This window comes from Thermobia domestica, chromosome 3, assembly GCF_964235325.1.
Source record: "Thermobia domestica chromosome 3, izTheDome1.hap1.1, whole genome shotgun sequence".
Lineage (NCBI taxonomy): Eukaryota > Metazoa > Arthropoda > Insecta > Zygentoma > Lepismatidae > Thermobia > Thermobia domestica.
Window position 1 is genome coordinate 337,647,768 of NC_137456.1, and position 24,264 is coordinate 337,672,031.

At 38.2% G+C, this 24,264-nt stretch overlaps 1 protein-coding gene and 1 long non-coding RNA gene across 2 annotated transcripts in view; one reads left to right on the forward strand and one right to left on the reverse strand.

Annotated features, from left to right (window-relative positions):
- LOC145681245 (uncharacterized) overlaps nt 1-24,264 on the reverse strand; it is a 261,566-nt gene that overhangs the window by 11,914 nt on the left and 225,388 nt on the right. The window lies entirely within an intron of this gene.
- On the forward strand, nt 7,838-14,996 carry LOC145681244 (uncharacterized). Its single transcript, XR_014130747.1, has 3 exons — nt 7,838-8,206; nt 12,044-12,211; nt 14,071-14,996. It is a non-coding gene; the product is annotated as an uncharacterized LOC145681244 (long non-coding RNA).

Here is a 24,264-nt window from a genome sequence, read left to right on the forward strand (position 1 = left end):
GGTATTGACGAGATAATCGAAGCGATTCCAGATTACCGGCACGTTTGTAGTCCCTATAGAATTGTCGCGAGGGACGAATCAGAGGCAAATATTAAGGCGGTAATGTCGGTTTGTAGGGATGAAGAGACGTCTGCGGTATATATTTAGAGGAGGCTTGATGGATGCTTTGGGTGATCGTGTGGAGAGTGTCGTATAGATCTTGTTCAGTGGTGGGAGCAGCGATGTTTTCTAAGTGAGTGGTGAGATAAGATCGATAGTTCGGCCAATCCGCATTGTCGTAACGAGGTATGAGTCTGGGAGGCATGGCGGAAGGAACTAGATGATGCTGGCCGTTTGCAGTAATGGTAAGTGTTATGGGCACGTGGTCGCTGCCCATGGGATCAAGGACAGCCACTTGCATCTGGGAGAGTAAGCTGGATGAACTAATAACGATATCGGTTGTAGTGTTACTGGTAGGTTGGGTAGGTTTTGGAAGGTGATGGATAAGCCAGTAGTATGGGTTTGGATATATGTTCGAAAGTGAGATTTTTGTCTGTCAGAGCGACTGTGGAAGTTGATGTCAGCCATGATAACATAGTTGCGAAAGGAGTCGGAAATTAACTGGAAGAACTGCAAAGGAATGGGACGTCCAGGTCGGATGTATATGGTGGCCACTGTTACATAACATTGTGGAAAATATAAAGTAGTGATCAGATGTTCAGGCAAAGATTGTATCCCAGAGCTATGGAGTCTATGGGGAACTGAAGGAGGAAATCCGATAGCTACCCCGCCGTTGGCGCGACGTGATGGCAGGAGGCAGTCTTGACGGAGTAGATGGTATGAGGGAATTTTGCAGAGCGAGGCAGTAGTAAGATAGGTTTCATTTAGTAAGAAGCAAAGAATGTGTTCCTCCAAGAGCAGTTGTTCAAACAAGGGTTTATGTTTAGCTAATGAACGAATATTTAGAAATAAGAAATTAATGGCCATAATCACAGTGATAAGCAGTGGGTGTAGCAAGGTGTTAAACGCCAGTTTCATAAGGAGTTGAATGAAAATGAACATAGTTGCCAGAGTATGTGCCAGTGAAATTAATGTGGAAGATGGTTTTGGCTGCGAGATGAATTTGCTGAAGGATATGTTGTCTGAGAAATGGATGGATGTTTTGTAAAGAGACTGTGAGAAATGTGAGAAATTGATAGATCGTGAGAGGTTGAGAAGCTGAAGCTGGAGCAGGGGTATTGTCTGGCGATTCATGCGGACGAATAGGTACAATGAGTTCGGGTTTAAGAGGTTCTGCTCCCGGTTTCGCCTTACACTTATAACTGTAAGTGGGATGCTGCGCGTTACAAGTCGAGCATTTAGGAGGGTTTTGGAGATTCGTACAGGCCTTCGTTGCGTGAGGTCCTGAACAGAAGCCGCACTTTAATTCATTTTTACACCCAGACGTAGAATGTGAATTATATGACTGACAGCGCTCGCATCGAACAGGCAGAGGTGGCGAGGAGCGGGATTGTTCAACTCTATGACGTTTTAAATAGATATAAGCACCATCGCTAAGAAGATTGTCTATCGTGTCTTGGGAATTCGTAAGAACCCGTACCATATAGGTAGAACCACTTGCGTTCTTAATATGAATGCACTTTATTATTGAATGTCCTTCTAGCTGTAATTCTTTGGCGATTTCCTCATCGCTGAATTGTGGGTCGAGGCCTCGTATGACAACAGAAAGTGCCGGCGGTTTACGAGGAGGTGGAGGTTGATTTGCTTGTTTGGGAGTTAGTTTCTTGAGATCAGCTGATGGTCCGAAAATTTCATAAGAGTAATTATTACGAATGGTAGAAGCTAGATTTGGATCTGGCAAGCGGATAATGATACCATTCTTGGTATGGATGAGTTGTTTGATGTTAGTTCTAGGAACGTATTTCAAAATTCATAAATATAGCTGACGAAGATCCTGGTATGTAGCAGCATAGTTCGTTAGAAGGAAGTCATAAATTGGTGGTTTAGGAGATGACTTGAGCGGTGGGAAGTCTGCGTCCATGAGCTCATTAGAAGAAGAATATTCACTCAATGTTTGAGGACCTTTTGAAGCTTGCTTGATTTGGTCAGTACTTATAGGAGGGGATGCATTGGATGGCAAATTTGAAGTTCCTGTAGTATTCGAATTGACTTCATGCAGATACTTCCGCTTATGCCCTTTCGCTGATGGAATAGAGGGGCCCTGAACAACTTGGTGTGGTAATTCGGGATGCCCTTGACCCGGTCCAGGATCCATTACTCAAGCTTATGAAGCCGCCAGATGTACTAGGTAAAGTAAGGTAATATGAAGACCACCCGTTCGGATAGTGGTCTAGGTGGGCCTGAAGACGCTTGGCAACTGCGTTGGTATCAGCTGAGGTGGGCTTGATGAGTCTTTCAGCGGTTACACACAGTATGAAGCTTCTTCGACCAGGAAGTGGGAAAAGGTTTCTCAAAAGACAACTGTTCTGACGTTTGGTACGTCACAGTTGATACAGTCAATATTGCTATCGACCCAGAAGATGAACACTTAAGCTTTTTGTCCGTCGTCCCGTTTAAAGGGTTTTGCCCTTTCTTCGGGTAAGTGCTTCATAGGTAGAAAAGTTGATTGCACTTTAATGTGGTGTGTCCAAGAGTTGTACATATTTAATATTTATTCATTTATTGAGTACACATACATACAGAGAGGTGATTGAAGGGTGAAAAATAACATATAATGAGGATCAAACATAATATGATGGGAGGCCAAGTGTGCCACAATAATACTGTAGAAAATAATACATTTATTAGCATGCCGTGCTGAATTATGGAGAAGCAAAACTGAATGATTTTAGTGCAGAATGCAGTGGGCAGAGAAGTAGATTAAGATGGAGTGCAGTGCTCTGGACGCCACATCACAAAAAGGAGCCTCACGATTTTTGTTCGGAACGCAGACTATTGCAACATACGATATTCTGCAATTGGTAACTTTGTTGTCGAGATATGTTTCGGTAGAAGTTTAACTTGCGGCCACTATTAACTCACCGCTTGTCGACCTAGAGCAGTATCACTCTGTGGGGGGGGCGCTAGGAGGGCCAAGATTTTGAGCAAGGGGGCTTGGCCCCCCAGGCCCAATCTAATACGAGATAGCAAAAATGAATTTGAAACTCTTAATCTTGTGGGCTAGACTATTAGCTTTACTTTTACGAAACGTATCACTTCTGGAATCAATCAGTGGCGAACGGTGGTAAGAGCCCTTGAGGTCCGCCCTACCCATTTACTTTCAGAAATTATAATTTATAATTAATTCGTTTCTCTTGCACAGAATGTATGTTAGTTTTCTAAGTTAAAAAATATTCTTTCATAAAGAAATCGTGCTTAGCACCACTGCTGGGACGCTCACTGAGCAGTGTCTCAGGCGGTAGAAGAACTACAGCCAAGCTACTATGAAAATCCCGCGAGAGAACGTGTTGGTTATTACCTGCGTAAGAGACAAGTCTCAGCGCTTATCGACTGTCGTTTTTAGATAAAGCGTTTCTCTCGAGACCTTCGATTTGGATTCGATATGTCAAACAAATAAAGAGCAAGTGAACGTAGGGCCCGATTCCGTACCAACTTTGCTTAATTTTGCGGACTCTAACGCAACGCACAAGCTGGGACAAGCAATTCAAAAGGTGCTACGCCTATTATCGCAAACTAACGCCCCTTTATTCCGTTACGTTGTTCCTATTAAAGAATCTTCTATGTCAGTAGTCTTTTGAAAATTAATGTTATTAAGGGACGAAGACCAACGCCTGTGTTGAAAATAGAGCAGAGTGCAAGAGAATTCTGCATGCATTGGTACAAAAAAATATTTCGGGTTGTTGACATATAAAGAGCAGCGTATGAAAAAATTTAAGTATGATTCTGCTTTTAAAGCAGAATTAGGTGACACACAAAATAACTTGATTGAATGCTTGTCATGTGTTTTGAACAATATAATTAAAGACGAAATTTTACCAGCAGAGTTTGTTTCAGTATAGGTAGACTAAACAACATGGGCCTTATGTAGAGTCGTTCTAACGCGTAATTAGAAATGAATTAATTATAAATTATAATTTCTGAAAGTAAATGGGTAGGCTGGAATTCAAGGCCCCTTACGACCCTTCGCCAGTGATTAATTCCAGAAGTGATACGTTTCGTAAAAGTAAAGCTAATAGCTTAGCCCACAAGATTAAGAGTTTCAAATTCATTTTTGCTGTCTCGTACTTAGCCATAAGTTCTACTCAGAATCACCGCGTCGTATTCTTGGTCGGACGATTCCGAGAAAAGTCTTCGAATGCCTTTGTCTAAAGGACGACGTGTTATAATAGTGCATGCAGGAAGCAAGAATGGCTTCGTTCCAAACGATTTGCTCATGTTCAAATCTAACACCAAATCGGGAGATTATCACGATGAAATGAACACAATGGCTTCGCGAAAAATTAATTCCAAATCTCCCCCCAAGTTCTGTGATCGTTCTTGACAATGCATCATATCATAACGCTCAAATAAACCCTGCCCCTAATCAAGACTCATTGAAAAAGGATATGCAGCGTTGGTTACAGGAAAGAGGCGTCAATTTCGCCCCTGATATGACAAAACCAGAATTGTATGAATTGTATTTAAAATTCCACAAACCAAAACACGTAACGTACAAAGTAGACTCATTAATGAATGAACATTGGCGTTGCGTTTTGAGGCTTCTCCCTTACCATCCAGAATTAAATCATATAGAAAAAATTTGGGCACTGGTAAAGAACTGGGTGGCATCACATAATGTGACGTTCAAATTGGACGAAATTATGAAAATTGCAGAAGAAAAATTTAACAATGTTACTCCGAAGAATGGTTTTCAGTATGTCGTCATGTAGAAAAGGTAGAACGTCAGTATATGGAGAACGAGGCACTGATAGACAATTACGAAGACGCTGCTGCAACATCACCCTTCATCATCAATCTGGGGTCTGAATCTTCTAACACATCTGAGGAGTACTTGTCAAGAATAGAAGCACTGGATTCTGATTAATAGGAAATATAGTGGACGTACACTTAAGAGCACAGTTTAAAGGTATGTCGCATCTTTCCTTGCTATTCTATTTTTTTTTTCTGCGAACATTTTGATATGAAATATATTTCCTTTGCCTATTAAGGTGGCAACACTTTCTCACGAAGAGAGTCCCACCCCTTCGCGCAACCCGCGGCAGAGACTTATGACACTGGCTCTACTACTACTACTACTACTACTACTACTACTACTACTAATAATAATAATAATAATAATAATAATAATAATAATAATAATAATAATAATAATGAAAAAGATTATACATAAATATTTTACTACAGAAACACAAGAAGACAAATTCACAAAAATTTAACGTGACTGTAGTCCATTGACAGCAGGACGTATTCGCCCGGATCTCAATTTTCATAATGAAATTCACGTATGTGATTCTCACTTAATCTTAATTCGCCGTAATGCAGTTTAATTGTTTTAATTGGGCGTTATCGGGTGGGAAAGATGGATTATCACATTATCTGCGCTTTACAAGAAACATATGCCGCCTTATGCAGAGTCGATTTGACATATGATTAGCATCATACTAAAGGTCTGACAACTGCAGGATAAATGTTAGTCGATATCTTTAGTATAGCTCTAATTACGCGTCAGAACGACTCTACATAAGGCCCATATTATTTAGTCTACCTATACTGAAACAAACTCTGCGGGTAAAATTTCATCTTTAATTATATTGTTCAAAACACATGACAAGCATTCAATCAAGTTATTTTGTGCGTCACTTAATTCTCCTTTTAAAGCAGAATCATACTTAAATTTTTTCATACGCTGCTCTTTATATGTCAGCAACCCGAAATAATTTTTTGTACCAATGCATGCAGAATTCTCTTGCACTCTGCTCTATTTTCAACACAGGCGTTGGTCTTCGTCCCTTAATAACACACTAATTTTCAAAAGAATACTGACATAGAAGATTCTTTAATAGGAACAATGTAACAGAATAAAGGGCGTTAGTTTGCGATAATAGGTGTAGCACCTTTTGAATTGCTTGTCCCAGCTTCTGCATTGCGTTAGAGTCCGCAAATTTAAGCAAAATTGGTACGGAATCGGGCCCTACGTTCACTTGTTCTATATTTGTTTGACATATCGAATCCAAATCGAAGGAAACGCTTTATCTCGAGAGAAACGCTTTATCTAAAAACGACAGTCGATAAGCGCTGAGGCCGGTCTCTTACGCAGGTAATAACCAACACGTTCTCTCGCGGGATTTTCATAGTAGCTTGGCTGTAGTTCTTCTACCGCCTGAGACACTGCTCAGTGAACGTCCGAGCAGTGATGCTAACCACGATTTCTTTATGAAACAATATTTTTTTAACTTAGAAAATTAACATACATTCTGTGCAAGAGAAACGAATTAATTATAAATTATAATTTCTGAAAGTAAATGGGTAGGCCGGACCTCAAGGCCTCTTACCACTCTTCGCCACTGATTGATTCCAGAAGTGATACGTTTCGTAAAATTAAAGCTGATAGTCTAGCCCGCGAAATTAAGAGTTACAAATTCATTTTTGCTGTCTCGTACTTAGCCATAAGTTCTACTCAGAATCAATGTTTTCAGCATAATGCTTCAAAAAGAAGAAATTGACATTTCAGAAGCAGTTGATATGATCCCAAAAGTGATAAGTCATTTTGAAGCAATGCGAACTGATAGAGGGTTTGAGGAGCTACTAGTGGATGGAAGAGAAATTACAGAGCTCTCGAAATCGACCTCCATTTCCAAGTGAGTTACAATTACGACCACGGAAACCCAAACGTCAGTTTAAATATGAGATCCCTGATGAGCACATTGCGGATACCAAAATTTCTTTCAAAAGTAATCTTTGTTTTCATTTTTTGAATCAAGCCATAAGTCAACTACAAGTTCGGTCTTCTCAATTAAACAACCATCATTACCTTTTTGGGTTTTTATATACAGCATCAAAAATGAAAAAAACGTTCCTTGATGAAGAAATGTGCTGACCTTTATTTGGCTTTAACAGATAAAGAGCATTTTGATATTGAGTGTTTTACTCTCAATATTATCAGGTAAAAAATGCTAGAAGCCCCCCTTAAGCATTAAAATACTTGACGAGTAAACAGCTGACAGAAAATTTCCCTAATGTATCAATTGCACAGAGAATTACCCTTACTCTTCCTGTCAGCGTGGCTTCAGGCGAAAGGAGCTTCTCAAAATTACAATTATTTGAGATCTCCCATGTGCCAAAGACGCCTCGCGGGACTCGCCATGATGTAGATTCAATTGGACATTGTTCAAGACATTGACATAGATGCCATTGTTAGAGGTTTTGCAGACAAAAAAGCTCCAAAGGTTATATTGTAATTATTGTGAGGTGTTGAAAACAAATGTATTTAAAATTGTTTAATGTGTTGCTAATTTTCAGTATTAGTGTAATATAGTTTTCTTAAGTTTCGTTATGCTATTAATTATCACGCCTGACTCCAAAGATTGTAAAATTAGGAAAATAATTTGTCTAAATAATTCTAGATTTTAAGGTACCGGCACTGTTTCTATAGAAGAAAATGGTATGGACGCTTTTTCATAAAGTTCCCTAAATTGACTTTGATATTTTTTACTTATCAAACTTTTACGAAAGTTGGAAGATTTCAAATACTTAACATAATCAGTTATTAAACTCTAGTCTTATAAGAGTGTTTAGCTTTTGTACCAATTCATGAAATACGTTTTATGAATGGACTTCGGCTACTAGGACCTACATAAAAAGGGTTGTTATATTGCTGTGCGTAAACCATGTTCAACATCCCAAGTAGCACAGTCACGTCATAAACACGTCTTTTTTTGGGGTTCGAATTCAAAATGACGTCTTTTGAAAATTTAGAACGTCTTTATCACGTACCAAAATGGTAACAAAAATGACGTGTCAAACATGACCTAAATTGTACGTGTTTATCACGTGCCAGAATGGTACAAAGTATCACGTGTCGAACATCACCAAAAATAGACGTCTTTTTTAGGTGCTAAAAAGCGCGGACGTTCCCCGTACTGTAACTTCAGTTTGAGCAGTGCATGCTGGGAATCGTGAGCCATTTGCGGAATCGTGTTATGATTGTGTGAATATAAATAATGTGTTTTGTGAAAGGCACCTGTGATAAAGGTCAGCTTTAAGACAAGTAAGTATAATTCCTATCTAGGTGCAGTCTGTGTAAAATTCAGCAGATTGAGTATTGTAATTTTGAAGATTAGCTCCTCATACAGCGTTGCCTACGGTTTCTTATTACAGTGTATTAAAATACCGTAGAAAGAACGAGGATACCTACATTAGGTTAACATTTGCAGACGCCTGTATCAAATTAAATATTTTAGGTAGAATACTATATAAAATATTAATAGTGAAGGTAGTAAAATGATAATGTATGTGTTTTTATTCTCAATAAACCGTATATGGGAGTGACTATGCATGGGAAAGTATGTCTTTCTGTGGTGCAGTTTTACTATACAGATCCATAGATTGTAAAATGTACGAAAAAATTGGACAAGTCTTTAATTTGCCTATTTCATGTCGAGAACAGGACCAACCAACCTCCGCGGGGCTTCTAACCCGTTCCTACTACTACTACTTTTACTATGAATCCTATAATAAAAGCTGTACGCATTGTGGTACTATTTGCCAAGGCGAAAGACTGCTAAATACAAGCAAACAACGAGATGACAGTAAGTGTATGCTTTTGGAGGCATTACTGGAACAGACGGTTCTACTAAATTTTGATACATTTCTTACATTTTCAGGTTAGGTTAGAGCATTGTATTTCCTATAGCAGAATATGCACTAAATGAGGAGCTCCATTACTACTTGCAGATTGACTTCACGGGGGTTAGTATAAATATAGAGTAGACGCATGGGGCAAGGTTCTAGAACACAGGTCCCCCTTCCCACTTAATTGTAACAAAGACAGAAAACAACGTGCCGTGCGGGGCTCTAACCCGCCTTCACTTGCTGACGCTCGCTCAACAATACTATGTGAATTAAATGTTAAACTTTGATACAGAAAAGAACCAATCTAGCTGTTAACCTATATGGGGGGACTTGTGTTCTAGAACCTTGCCGACGCGTGGCATATTAAGTACAGTGCATAAAACACGAAACAACTTTTGCTAAGTGCCCACTAAAAAGCACAAATGCATTCTATTGGAATCAGTGCAGGAGCACAGCAAGAGGGCCCGAGCGGCAACGAGGGGGTGCGTTCGTAGGGAACAGGCACGTCAGCGACGGGGACTATGCGCGTAAAGAAGGATAATGGAAAAGCACACTTACGCTTACAATGATTTCACTATCACTCAAAATGCGGCTTCATTCGAGCAGCCGGTTCTACCAAATAGAAAATTTATAGGTAAAATATTATAAGAAAAATTTTTCGTGAAGTAATAAGAGTGTGAATATAAGTAATTACTGTCAGTGTACAACATATTGAAATGAATTTTAAGTGATCAGTTAAAGTATTGCATATGTAAGTGTGGTCTTCCACTATTCTCTTTTAGACGTATATTCCCCGTCGCTGACGCGCCTGGTCCCTACGGACGCATCCCGTCGCTGCCGCTCGGACCCTGTTGCTGTGCTCCTACCCTGACTCGGTTATATAGTATTCCTGCTTTTTAGTGGGGAGCTGATATAAATTGGTTCGTGTTTTATTCACTGAAATTGTTACGCTTTACGTCCACGCTGTATTTGTACTGACGCCTGAAGTCAATCTCAAGCACAATGGAGCTTCTGATTTAGTTCATGCTCTGCTAAAAGAAATGCATTGTTCTAACCTGATATGAAACTGTAAGAAATATGTCAAAATTTGGTAGAACCGTCTGCTCGAATAATGCCCAAAATTCACTTCAATTTGCTGTGTACTGACATTAATTACTTACATTCACACTTTTATTCCTTCACAAAAAATATGTTTCACATCGTATGTCACCTATGAATTTTCTGTTAGGTAGAACCGACTGCTCGAGGGTCGAGGAAATGACCCTCGGTAATTGTTGCAATGCCAATCGTGTATGACTTCAAAGTTAGAAACAACGAGCCCTATGGGAGTCCTAACCCCTTCGCTCACTCAGTTATGTTTTGTTTAGCCTTTTGTAGCACTACTGTCGTAAATCTAGTGAAAAAATCCACAAAATCGATGAATATTTGGTAGACCCGTTTGCTAAAGTAGTGCCCCCATTGTATATGTGCATATTCAGTGGGAGGATATTACCCCAGTTGAGAGCACTCTCAAACTGCAACCATCGCCCTGTTGCACCTACACACCCTCACAAGACACTTGGCTACCGTAACTGTGCTACAGAATTCGGTGTGGAAATCGTAATAACGTAACGGATTTTTGACTGTTCGAATATTTTGTTTATTAATTGAGTACACAGCTCCCTCGCATTTTAGATTACAGTACTTACTCCAGTGCCAGCATGTGATGATGGATACTTATCAATGTTGCCACTCAAGTTCAAAAAAATATATTCCACCTCAATTAAGTATCCTCTACATGACTATATTATTATGATTTCCACTGCTAATCGTGAAACGATTCAAAGGAAACCAAATGTCTTATTTAGGGACCGTGGTTGGGGGCTGGTGGTGGTTCCAGTCAGATGTGTTTAAGATAGCTCTTGACATAGGGAATATCCTCCTAATGTTTATGCGCACATTAACAACGGAAGTCTCTTTGGGTCAAAAACCTGTTTTCAGGTGGAACACCAATTCCTCATCATTAAAAAGAAATGAAATTAAATATTTAGTTTCACGCCCCAGGAAAAGCACCGAGCCTAAGGAAGATGGTGATAATGAAATGTGAAAAATGGTGGTATGAAGAAAGTGGGCGGAAACGGGAGAGTATCGAGAAAACTCAGGCACATGGTGTTTGTCCACCACAAAGCCCACTTGGCACGAGCTGGGATCGAACCAGGGACCGCACGCACTTGAAGTGAACGCTCTACCAGTGAGGAACTGAAGCCCCATCAGTAAAAAAATACCTCATTGCTTCGGGGCTTACATATCTGCTGCCACCAAAAGGAAGGTGTGTACACAACAGGGGCGGATCCAGAGCAGGATATTTTTTATTTTTTTTAAAAAATAAAACCTATCCCAGAATTGGAGCTCTTGATCTTTTCAAGCTTGTATTATAATTGTAAGATAAAAACTTTTTTTTTTTTTTTTTACACGTTGCAGAATTTAAATGAAGCAATAGAAATTACTTGCCTTGGTGTTTTTGGTCAGAAAATGTCCGCGTTCGAAAACGCAGGTAGTCATTTGTGTTCTTTGTGTTCAAGATGCGATATTTTACGCTCTCACTCCGTTCTCAAATCCGATCCCTACTTCTTATGGGGCCGCGGTGGCTCAGTGGTAGAGCGTTCACCTCTGGTGCTTGGGGTCCCGGGTTCGATCCCAGCCCCCGCCAAGTGAACTTTGTGGTGGACAAACACCGTGTGCGTGGGTTTTCTCGGGGTTCTCCCGTTTCCTCCCACTTTCTTCATTCCACCATTTCATCCATTACTCATCATCACCGTCTCCTTTAGCCTAATCGGCATAACCGTGGGACGTAAAACTCAAAGATTTTCCGATCCCTGCTTCTTGTTAACAACCGGCAAACAATAATCCATAAAATCTATCTGTCCACAAGTTTGTCAATATTTATTTTTTATCCATTTAAAAAGTGGCCATTCCTGCACCATTCCACGACGAGGTTGGAATGATTTCGGACTCTTCTTCACACCGTCCTTTACGCTGAAAATATCCAGAACAGAAAGCATGTGAAATTTATGGCTGATATTTTCCTGCCAACTCATTTTTCTTTCTATAAGCTCTTTTTTATTATGATACAAAATGTAGTAAAAACCCACTTTACTGTTTACATGAAATTAAACTGCTTCATTTCATGTTAAATGTATTTAGTCGTAATAAGCCTAGGTGTAAATACATGTTATTTCCCAAAATAAGCCTTGCATGTACTCCCACTTTCCAGAGCGTGTGGCCAATGCTCCTGCAAATAATGAATTGATCAACAGCAGACCACCTAGCACGGAATCTTTCTTAACTGAACTTGAAGCCGTTACCCTGACCCCTTTCTGCTCGTCGAGCTGCTCTAGAAATATCACTGTGGAGGATGATATACATACCAAAGTTGCGACAGGTGAGTTTTTGACATGTTATTTTATAATACCCATGTAAGAAAATGCCGAGTAAGAAGAAAAGAAAGAAAGTAGTAATATTTTATTAGTACTTATAAAATAAAATAATTGTTGAATAAGGCAATACTTTTATGTAAATGAAATATTCAATTTAACGTTCCACGATCAGGCACTGAGGCTAAGGGAGTCGGTGATGATGAGAAGTGAATTAAATGGTGGAATGAAGAATGTGGGAAAAAATTGGAGAACTCCAAGAAAAGCCGCTTGAAGTGAGCTGGGATCGAACCATTGGCCCCAAGCACCAAAGGTGAACGCTCTATCACCGAGCCACAGCTGCGCCAATTTTATTTAAATGTAACTGTTTCAGCAACTACCCTTGTCTTCTTCAGATACACTCTATTTATTTGTTTATTATTTTAGATTTTTAAAGATTTCCTTGTTTATTAATTTTTATTCCTTCAGCAATTATTTTATTTGACTTGAGTATTTATATATAAGCAAAGCTTTAATATGGAATGTATCACATGTTATAGTGTTCGCGCTTTTTTTTTTTTTTTTTTTTTTTGAATGGGTAAAAGTACTCCTCCGAAAATGTGTTTTTGAACAGAGGGGTTAAATATAATTTTCACCAAAGAGAAGTTTTATTTTTATTATTATTAATAATAATAATAATAATAATAATAGCTGCCGCAACTTCTAACCCTGCTCAGAACAAATAATGTGACGATTTTCACCCTACTGCTTGTGACAGAATTCTGGTTCTAGAAGTCTTATTTTTTAAAAATACTCCAGTAACAAGTGAGGGGGCGTTTGCTCACAATTTTTTATTTTTCGGAATACATAAGTTATACACCATTTTGTTTGTAATTTTCACTTTCTTTTTTCTCATATTTTGAAATGCTAATATATGTTTCGTCTTGCATCATAAATTTAACTTACTAAATCGTATCCAATCAGGATGAAATTTCTTATGACAGTAGAAGGATACCTTTACTGGTTAATTCCACCTGTGTGCAGCTTGTCAGATTGCTGCATCCGATAGCGCAGTTCTGTCACGATATGTAAATGCGGAATTTTGACTCCATTTTGGGGGGTTACATAGCAGTAGTGAAAGATAATACATGTAATTTCTATCGTTGTCTAGTTGTGTTTGATAAATGAGTAGCTATATTATTTTATTATTAGAAAGTTCTTTGTTTCATACCATAAAAACTATTCTTACTGCATGAGTCTGCATTAGTTATGATTCCAGTCCCCGCAAAGTGAACTTTGTGGTGGACAAGCACAGTGTGCGTGGGTTTACTCGAGGTTCTCCCACTTTCTTCATTCCACCATTTCATTCAGTCTTCTTCATCACCGTCTCCTTTAGCCTAACCGACAAAACTGTAGGACGTAAAACTCAAAGTTTTTTTTTTTTTTCATCAGTTGTAATATCGTATCAATATACTTGATCGTCACTTTTAGCTCACATCCTAAAGTTGGTCTTGGAGTAGCATTTTATATTGTGAGCACATACGTAATGTAGCCTTCTATGAGTGTTTCAGAATTATTTGTCATGTATCTGTATATACAAAGTCTTATATCCCCCAACTTGTTTGATTTTCCTAAACAATCAGAGTTAACAGCTGCAATAAAATCAAAAGTTAAGCTATTACAGAATAAATAAATTAATGGTAGTTTAATTTCGCTGTATGGAAGGACGTTAAAAGTGGGACTTCATGCAAGTGAGTGCAGTAACTAATCGTTTTATTGCGTATTGATTGTAGTTACACATGACGTATTGTAATTGTTTTTTTTTAAATTTTCTCCCCACCTGAAAAATTGCACTATGATTGTTCATGATTTTTTTTTTCTGTTTCAGTGTTCCTATCTGTCATCGTTGGGAGAAAAAGAGACCTTTCTCTGATGCTTGGTTTCCAAAGAGCTGGCGATGAAATTTAACTCCCGCGGAAAAAAGAGCAAAGTTCACGTTGTGCAAACTAGCCTTAAAGACACTTATCATTCGTGAGTAAAATAAAGATATTCAAATGAACAAATGCCACAAATCTTCAAAACGTTAGTAGAAAGATATTCACTTCCATCTGCCTTGTTGTTTGAGGATGAAAAGGATTCGGCATGCTTGAAACATGTTGACCTGTTCCTCCTCGCTTTGTTTGGAAATCAATGTAAAGGCCTGTCTTTCGAAAACTAAAAGATGGAAGAAACTGCTACTGGTATAATAGATGAAGAAGTGGGATACTTACTGCAGTCCCCATTTTTAACCTACTTAAGCTGGTGAGGATTTTTTGATATGATGCTGTATTTCTGTACTTTCAATAACTATGAAAGGTGTTTTCCTTCATACGAAATTTATAGGAAAATTTAATTCTTTTTATTTTATATTATTAAAAGATCTCTGTAAGTTTTAGATTATAACCAACAGATTTGCATTGTCTACATATTTCTTGTTTGTATTACAAATAATATAGACAATCAGTGTTTCTTGTTGCATTACAAATAGTATGAATATTATTTTATACGACAAAACGTGCACATTGTACATATAACTAATAAATGTAGAATTCAAATTAATGGTTATGTGTTTTCGCTTTCATCCCTCAGGGATTAATTAATTTTAAAATGTACTTTCTTTTTCGATTTTTCACCTCCAAAATAAAGGTGTCTTAAATTGGAGTTATAAAAGTTTAGTCCTAAATTTTGCACTGTCAATAAAACCCATTGTTCTTGTGTATGTGAGTGTGTGTTGGATGTGGGTGGTTGTGTTTGTGTGTATGTGTGCGCATACTAGCGTAATAATGGATAGCTATAAAATTTATCGAAGCACGTGTTGTACCGTAATTTCATTATGAAGAAGGTACAAATAAATGCACATGAATAAATTCCAGTGACGAAATGAGTGGATTCTTCTTAGTACCAAGGGCCGCGGTGGCTCAGTAGTAGAGCGTTCATCTCTGGTGCTTGGGGTTCCGGGTTCGATCCCAGCCCCCGCCAAGTGAACTTCGTAGTAGACAAACCGTGTGCGTGGGTTTTCTCGGGGTTCTCCCGTTTCCTCCCACTTTCTTCATTCCACCATTTCATTCATTTCTCATTATCACCGTCTCCTTTAGCCTAACCGGTATATGCGTGGGACGTAAAACTTAAAGATTTCATTTCATTTCATTTTCTTAGGACTGTAAGTGCAATGTTCCTTTATTTTTCCATTTCATTCTTTGTTTTTACAATGTTTATTCGTCTTTTCTCATTCTTAAAAGTTATGTAGGGTTTTTTTTTCCGCCAAGGGTGAGTCTTACATTCGAGGGCTTTTTTTTTATGTTTTTCAAGTCGATCCAATGCGTCTCGGTTTTTCTGTTTAATGTATGGCTTTAAATTTATCCTTTCGTGGAGCAAGCGCTGCCGTTTCTTTTCTGTAGCACTACGTATATAATTATTCCTTGACAGCTATTGTATATTCGCTTCTTAATGTGTAGGTAAATATACCACACATTAAGAGGCGAATATATACTCTTCAATAGGTTACTATCCAAATACTAAAAAAAATATAAATCAACAACACTAGAGGTGGTCAATCGGATATGGAAATCCCCAAACCATAGATAATACGAACCTTCGGAGAAGCGAAATTTCCAAATTCTTGGTACAGACCAATCAAATAGACCACAATACTTTGACGTTCCCCAATGTGTGCTTCCGAGAGAGGGTGGTGATGTATTTCGCTGTGGCAAGTCTAGGGTTCTTAGGGTCTATCCTGATCTGTTATTTATTACAATAACCTAGTGGTCTTACTTATCTGGTATAGGAGCTTGTAAATTAGTCTATTATGCAAATTACAACACAATGGTGAAAAATCATGCAGTAGCCACAAAGATAAATTTATTTTCATTATTGTTTTTACTTATAATAATCGTTGTCCAGTTGTTATTCGTAGACTTTTTTTTTTACCCAAGAAAAGTGTTGCGGCCAGAGATCAGTTCAGAACTGTCAAGAAAAAAAAAAGCAGTTAAGAAAAAAAAGTATGATTTTTTTCTTTTTTATCATTTTTTTAAAAAAAATGTGTTGTAAGCTGTGTGTTTTAGAGTAGATATTATTATTATTATTATTATTATTATTATTATTATTATTATTATTATTATTATTATTATTATTATTATTCAGTTCCATATGTCCAAATAATCATAAACTGATGTGTATCCAGTGTTGACATTAGGAATCTCAATCTATGTATAGTAGGATCTCGATTATTCGACACAGTTTCAGGGTTATTTGTTTCAACCACTATTCAACCTATCTATTTCAAAATTTACGGGGCCAAAACTAGGTAGCTCTAGTAGCCTAACCCCTAACTTTGGTGCAAAACGGTTGAATAGGGGCTGATAAATAGCCTCAAAAGTGTGGCGAATAATCGAGGTAGTACATGGATTGAAATTCCTAATATCAAAACTGCGGATGCACATCAATTTCTAATGGTTTTGACATTTGGAACTGAACAATCCTGTCAGACTTCCATGACATTTGAGGTAGCGAGAAGCAAAGGGGTGTAAGTGACATTTTCAATAGAGTATGTATGTCTCTAAAATGGATTCTGCATTGCAAAATATACAAACTGCATAATGAAGTTCGGCGTAGAGCATTCATGGGCAGACTTTCTATTTGACTGCGACGAGCTTCACCATCCAGTTTGTATATTTAGCTGTGCAGAATCCATTTTTGAGCCATCCATACTTCATTGCAAATATCACTTACACCCCTTTGCTTCTCGCCGCCTCATTTCGAGAACGCCCCAACCCCCCCCCCCATTCACATGAAGGGTGTGAAAAAGACGTGATTTACACGTGGAAATCACGTAAAAAAGACGTGATTTACACGTCATTTCTATGACGTGTAAAAGACGTCATAAAAATCACGTCATATTCTATGACGTGAAAAAGACGTCATAAAAATCACGTCATATTCCCGGACATTTCCACGTGGGAAAAGACGTGTAAATCACGTCATGTTCGGTGTATTTTACGGTGTTTTACACCAAAAAAACCACGTCTTTTCGACGTCGGTGTGCTGCTTGGGATATGTGAAATGCATTTATTAGTATTTTACGTTATTAGAATATATTGTTACATAGTTGGATACATATATGATAGAATGACTCCTGATGTTATTGATTTACCAAAACAATTTGCAATATTGCGGTAACCATGCCACTATTAGTAGTATTCAATAAATGTTTTTCGATATTGTTTTTGCTTACGCATATCGATACATAAGTAATAATAATAATATTAATAATACAATGTAATTGATAAATATGTATATTTTTAAGAACTAAATATAAATATATCATGTATTTGAGTAAGGTATTTTTGACAAATAGGGTTAAATATTAAAATCATTCTAATAAAATATAAAATTAGGCTAGGATTATGAGTCGCCAAAAAGTCACTTTGCCTGGGTAAAAATTTTGCCTTGGTCCGCCCCTGCGCAAATTTGTCTCCAACATTGGGAGGGACGAACGATATGACCGTTCCCATAATCTTTTATTAAAACTATCTTCAAAAAATTTATGAAGTTGAAAAGAAATGGTGTCGAGGATCAGGGGAGCAGAGTTGTCTTCAACATTGGGAGGTGGGCAGATTTGAGGCTTATTCTGCGGTGACATCAATTTTATCTCACTTTCCTTTGTGGCAATCGGACACAAATAATCACATTTCTACCTAAAAAAAACACATTTGAAATCTGATTATTGGGGGGACAGTATCTAACAGTTCCAAGATTGGAGGCGACATATGCCCCTCATCTCCCAGGATTTGCGCTAGTGTTCATGAACACGGTTTATCCTTTATAGAGTTCGTAAGATACGGGATAAGAAAATGTAAGAAGCTACATACCAGAAATGAGCGCACACTATACTGGAGTGCTATCAGTATTTACAAGTAAAAACATGAAAGTTACACATCCACCTTTGGCCTTTATATCTCTATCCATAATAATACAATAAAACGAAGCTAGAGTTACTGTGGCAATAAACTTAAAATATGGTTCTCTTTTGCCCTTAATTGATTAAAGTTGAATTAATGGGTTTATTCAGTCATTTTTGTTCTCTTGGTTTGCTTAGAGTTAGCAACAAGAGAAGAGAAATATGAAAACGATGAAGACAATTGATATTATCACAACGACGCAATATTATAGGAAGCTTACTCAGTGAAGATAATTGATATTACAAACCAGGATACCTGAAGAATTTAACTATGAACGCAACAACGCAGTAACATAGGAAATTTAGTCAGTGCTTACGGATGCTTGGACGCTTGATATTGCATCATGCGTCGGATATTGTACACGTGTATATGTGTCATCTGTATCGTATCCTGGGTGCGGTAGTTGGTAAGAACCAATGAGAAGGCTAAAAGGGCAATAGGTTTCAATATTTAGCAATCTGACGCAAATTATGGTCTGATCACCACAAGATTTGGGTGTGACCCGATATCCTTTAAAAGTCTTAGGATCCCCAGCCCCTGGGTGATTCAAGAGTCAGCTCTGAGGTGTTCCACAGTGAGTGTGACGACCATAGGAGTAACGACCTATTCAGCCTTACAAGAATTCAGCAAGTTACGTAACAGATTCTTATAGTACCGTTTTCTTGTATTGGGGATGTCATACCAGACTCAATTATTTTTTGTCTCCCTACGATAAAGCTCTCACGATTAAGAATGACAGTCGAATAATTGCATTTCGCCGTCTGTCCTCAGAGAAATGTTGATAGTAAAAACTGTAGTAAATACTTAATAACAATCAAGTAACGAGCTGTATGATGCTTAATCAATCATGTAAATAAAATTCAATTAATATTAACTAGAGCCTTTATTCAACCCCTAGACTTAAGTTTCCATTATTCCCAAGTAACTCTTGGTGTATTTCGTTATTTTTCTCTTGTGACAACCGCTAAGTGTTAGCGTGAGCAGATCTCCAAATATATGGGAAAATCGAGCAAGATGAAACTAGAGAGCTGCCCCATCGTCACAGTAGAAAGACAGTTGTTCTAAAATTATATCGGAGAAAGTTCATAAATCAGGTCTGTAACTAGCCCGATTCCCTTGACCCTTGTCGCTCTTATTCTTGAGTGGTTATTTTTAAGACATATTTATCTAAAGAAACAACTGATACTTTCAGGGGAAGTTCAAGGTGATCGCGGGGGCTTCAGTTGCCCACAGGGGATATTAAGACTCCTGGTCGGTGGCCCTTCCTAACTACGGGCCTGTTCCAGGCTCGTAGCCAGCCACAAATTTTAGGGGGGCCCGGTAGAAGTTAGGCGGCGATCCAATCATATCATAGTTCATCACTATATTATAATACATTTCCGACCCTACCGTGAGAATCTTAGGGGGAGCAGTAAGAATTTAGGGCGACGGCCCCCTAGCCCCCGTGGATACGGGTGTGACCTACTCTACAGTTTTTTTACGTTCACTGTTAACGATGTGTACCTCGATGGAAGTATATCTGCTCCACATACTTCATGCTTGTCATTTTGCAGTACTAGGGTACTTGAGTTTGACATTTTTCGATCGGTAAGAAGGTAATGGGAGATGTTCGGTGCTTGCAGCAAGAAACAGATCATTATACAGAAACGAATAAAATGTGCTACTTAATAAAATTCAAGTTTTTGCTTCAATTTAACATTTCTGGATAACGTTCTGGTTTAAAGGACTAAATATGATTCACGGTATACGGTGTAACCGTTTAGGGTTTGATTCTTGTACGTCCTTGTTCGGAAAGTCCTTTTTGTGTCCGTTCGGGGTTCGATTCTTACATATTCCTGTTCGGCATGCCATTATTCGTAACCGTCGTGGTTCAGATTCTGTTCGGTGCGCTATATTACCACATTGGGATTCGAACCAAAACTGTGAACTACTTAGTGATCAGATCCTTCAATAGAGCGCGAACATACTGAAAATCATCATGTGAATAACTGTATGAAATTCCGGTACGATTTTCATTCAGTTATCCACATTGAAGCACAAACATTACTAATTTAACATGCACATAGCTTAAAACTAACCATGTAATTAAATAGGAACACTTTCACTAAACAAAATCAATTTAGTTTAACATGTATATTTTCGGGCTGTCTTAGTGACATTTGTTTTACTGCCCTCTTTACTGTTCACAAATACTTACATGTTTTATAATTCACAATATTATCGAGTGAACTTTATAACATTAATTTCCAATTCAAACCTGTATTATGTGAATAGAAGTTTTTCAGCCCATATTACAATACACCGACGCAACACGCACACGAACAATCACGATAACGGACGTGGAATTCGCACTATTTATTATTAGTTCACATATTCAATAAACTTTAGTGATCACTATAAAAGTACAAACAAGTTTAGTATTAATTTAACTTGTTATGATCTTTCTTTTCACTACTTTTACATAATGTCTGCAGTACTCTCGTACATCTCTTACTCCTGTTTTTCGCGTGATATTCAGAGTAAGTTTGTGTGCATTTCTTTGATTGTCTTCCACTACTAAACTTCCACATCATACATTATTTACACGTGATATAACTAATTTACTAATTATATGTATTTTTTTGAACTTGATGAATCAATATTGAAGGAAAAGGTAGCTAATTTTAATATTTTGATAGTTATATTACGATGATTGATGATATTTGTAAGAACTACTTTTCACAAAGACATTGTAGTCCTCCGCAAGTCTGCTCACGATTCCTTGCTGCATTTCTTAACCCTCGGATGCATGTCGCTTTTTTTCTACACTTTTACATATGTGGGGTCAATTTGACCCCACGCAATATTTGGTTGATAATAATATAACATAGTATGCATGTTAGGTTAATTAGATTACGTTAGGTTTGGTTAAGTTAGGTAATGCGGAGGTATGTTAAGTTTGTTTAGATTAGGTTACATTAGGCAAGGTATATAGTTCAGGTTATCGCGTTTTATTCATTAATATAAGGAATAAACCGATTACAAATATTGTTCAGATATTTTAACTGTTTTCCTCTTCCTCGCTTTCCGAATAGTTAAAAATAGTTCTCTCTTCTTCATATTAATATGAGTAACAGTTCACTTACACTTATCCGAGCTGCAATTCAGCACCATAATCTTACTTGAAACAAAAGATTTCTTGAGCAAGGAAAACAACACTAAATATGAAGAAAGTACCCATGTTTTGGCTTTGTCACATCAATACACATCACTGACATTCAGAACACACTACTAACACACTACTGTGAAATTTGCACACATACTTCTCACATCTGCTGCAACGCTGTGATGTCTTCCTGTCCTCTTCCCTTGTACAGATCTGACATCTTACTCTCTTGTTCGAAGATGTAGGAGCCAATGCCTTTGTTTCCCTCTCTACACCGCAGAGTTTCATCGCATCAATCACTGGTTTCTTTAGGTTCAAACTGTGGCACCTCAGCCTGATGTGAGGAAGAATCAGTTCGTTCGCCAACTCAGTTAGAAAGACACGGCGCTTGTGACTGATCCCTGAATGATAATCCGGATGTTGTGATAAGTAGCATGTGTATGCATTGAGAGCGCCTACGTTGATTACATTATAAAAGAGGGCCATTGGCCAGCGACGCGTCTGTCTCCTACAGGTGTATGTTTGAACCAATTTGTCCATGGCGTCAACTCCACTCTTTGTTTGGTTGTAAAATTTTATGATTTCTGGCTTCTTCTTGGAATCTTCCTCATCCACGCCTGTGTCATGATGCATGGTGCTGAGTAGAATGACGTTCTTATTCTTTTTCGGTACGTAGCTTACTAGGGTAACATCTTTATTGAAGACGAATTGTGATGTGCTAGGCTGTCTTGACTTAACATTGACCAGCGCAGGTGGAATTTCACGTCTGTTTTTCTTTATTGTACCAACAATAGTTACATTTTGTACCAACAGTTCCTTAGCTAAATCATAACTTGTGAAAAACTGATCAGTTGTGATATTACTGCCGGAGTTCCGCAGCGTGTAGCACAATGTCTTCACGACGTTGCTGGCGAGGTTAGTTTGAACTGGTTCCCCTGGCTGTCGTCCCAAGTACACTAAACAGTCTTTTGCGTAAAAGTTCTCAGCATCACACAACCAGATCTTAATGCCGTATTTACCTGGTTTACTTGGCATATACTGCACAAACTTGCATCTCCCACGGAAAGGCACTAACTCTTCATCAATCGTGAGGAAAACTCCGGGAACCATAACTTTTCGACAATTTTCTATGAAAAGTGTCCAGATATATCGAAATGCAGCCATGTGATCAGTTTCCAGACGCAAAGCGCGGGTTCGCTTGTCATCGAACCGGAGCAGTCTTCTGATATCTTCGAAACGATTCACGCCAAAAGTTGCTTTGTATTTCGGATTAGCGAATTTGTTGAGAAAAAGTTCGCGAATAGGAACATCCCAACTTCTCTCAGTACCTGCGATAAGAAGGATGCCAATAAAAGCCTGAAGCTCTTCTAATGTTAGGTCAGTCCACTTTTTCACTGATTTCACTGCCACTCTTCTTCCTTCTAAATTCGTGCACTGCACAATTTCCTCCAAAATGTTACGGGAAATGAACAAATCAAAGGCATCTTTGGGTGACGTCAAGACAAAGCCCCGCGGGAGACCTTGTACATTCCTTACGATGTTGTGCCTAGCAGTCTGGTGAACACCGGGTGGTTTGCTTTTCCACTCAATTCCATTCTTCGAAATCATACCGAAAGACGCTTGCTCATCCCTTGCATCTTCTTCTTCTTCTTCTTCATCATCATCACCACCATTATCCATTTCAAAATCACTGTCTTCCCTCGGAATGTTTTCCTCCTCTGAAACTCCATCATCTTCGTCAAAACTGTCCAAGTTGCTGGCAACACCATTATCATCCTCCTCCGTAAGCAGTTCGTTTATTTCATTTAGAGACAATCCTCTTTTTGTCATTACTGTCTATGGCACTTTCAGTCTAATAAACAGGATTTTATAAAATCACGTAAAAGCAATAAGCATGCACTTGTTCAAACCTAAAATGCGGCGTTCTTTCACACACGGTGTGCAATTGTTTCTGCAACACAAACAAACATGAGAGCGGAGCACTGTAGAAATGTCGTCCGACTATACACGCGGTCTGTCAACAACAACTGATTGCAGTGTTGTCAGGTTACAGTGGAAAAAAATATTTTCAAATAAGATAAAACAACCTTTTATTCGCGACAAATTTTTACTATACTTGCAGCAATATGCGAATTTATGGAAATTTTACAAGAGCATAAGTTTATTCCCAGAGAAAATAAGATCTCGAAATCAAAACTTATAAAAAATATCCAGTTTTACAAAAAGATTCATCATCATCCCTCGATAATTCGAATGATGATGATTGTTGTTCTGCCCTAAGGCAGGTCTTTGACCCGAAGGTCCCTGGGCAAGATGAGCCCATGGTGGTTTTTCATTGCCTTCCATGGGATGATGATGACGTCCTAAGGACGGGACCTACAGTTTAACGTGGGATCCGAATCACATGTGTCCCCACCGGGAATCGAACCCGGGACCCCTTGATTACAAGGCGGTGAGAGTAACCACTTATCCACCGGGGAATACTGATTTTAAAAGATTTTCTCTACTTTGGGTATAGCTGAACATTATATCCAGGCCAAACTTTTTATTTTGAACGTTTCTAAACTATTTTGAAACTGGGGTCAAATTGACCCCACATATGTAATAGATGGGTAATGATAAAAAATGGTAAAAAAATAAATAATAATAACTTGCAAAACAAATGTGTTTACATTCTTTTGTAGTTGAAGCATCCTGCTTAGATGTCACAGAACATCAGGATTTTTCAGTGAGATTTCCTTGTAATACTAGGAAATAAAAGCATGTTGGGGTCAAAATGACCCCACACATGCATCCGAGGGTTAACTATATTAGGATGTGATTTTGCACCGGAAGGTCTATTCACACTAATACAAATTCACACAAGTTCAGCCATAGATTACTCGAAACAGACTATCTTGCAGTTGACCAGAAGATGTCCTTTTACCTTACTGGTTTCTGA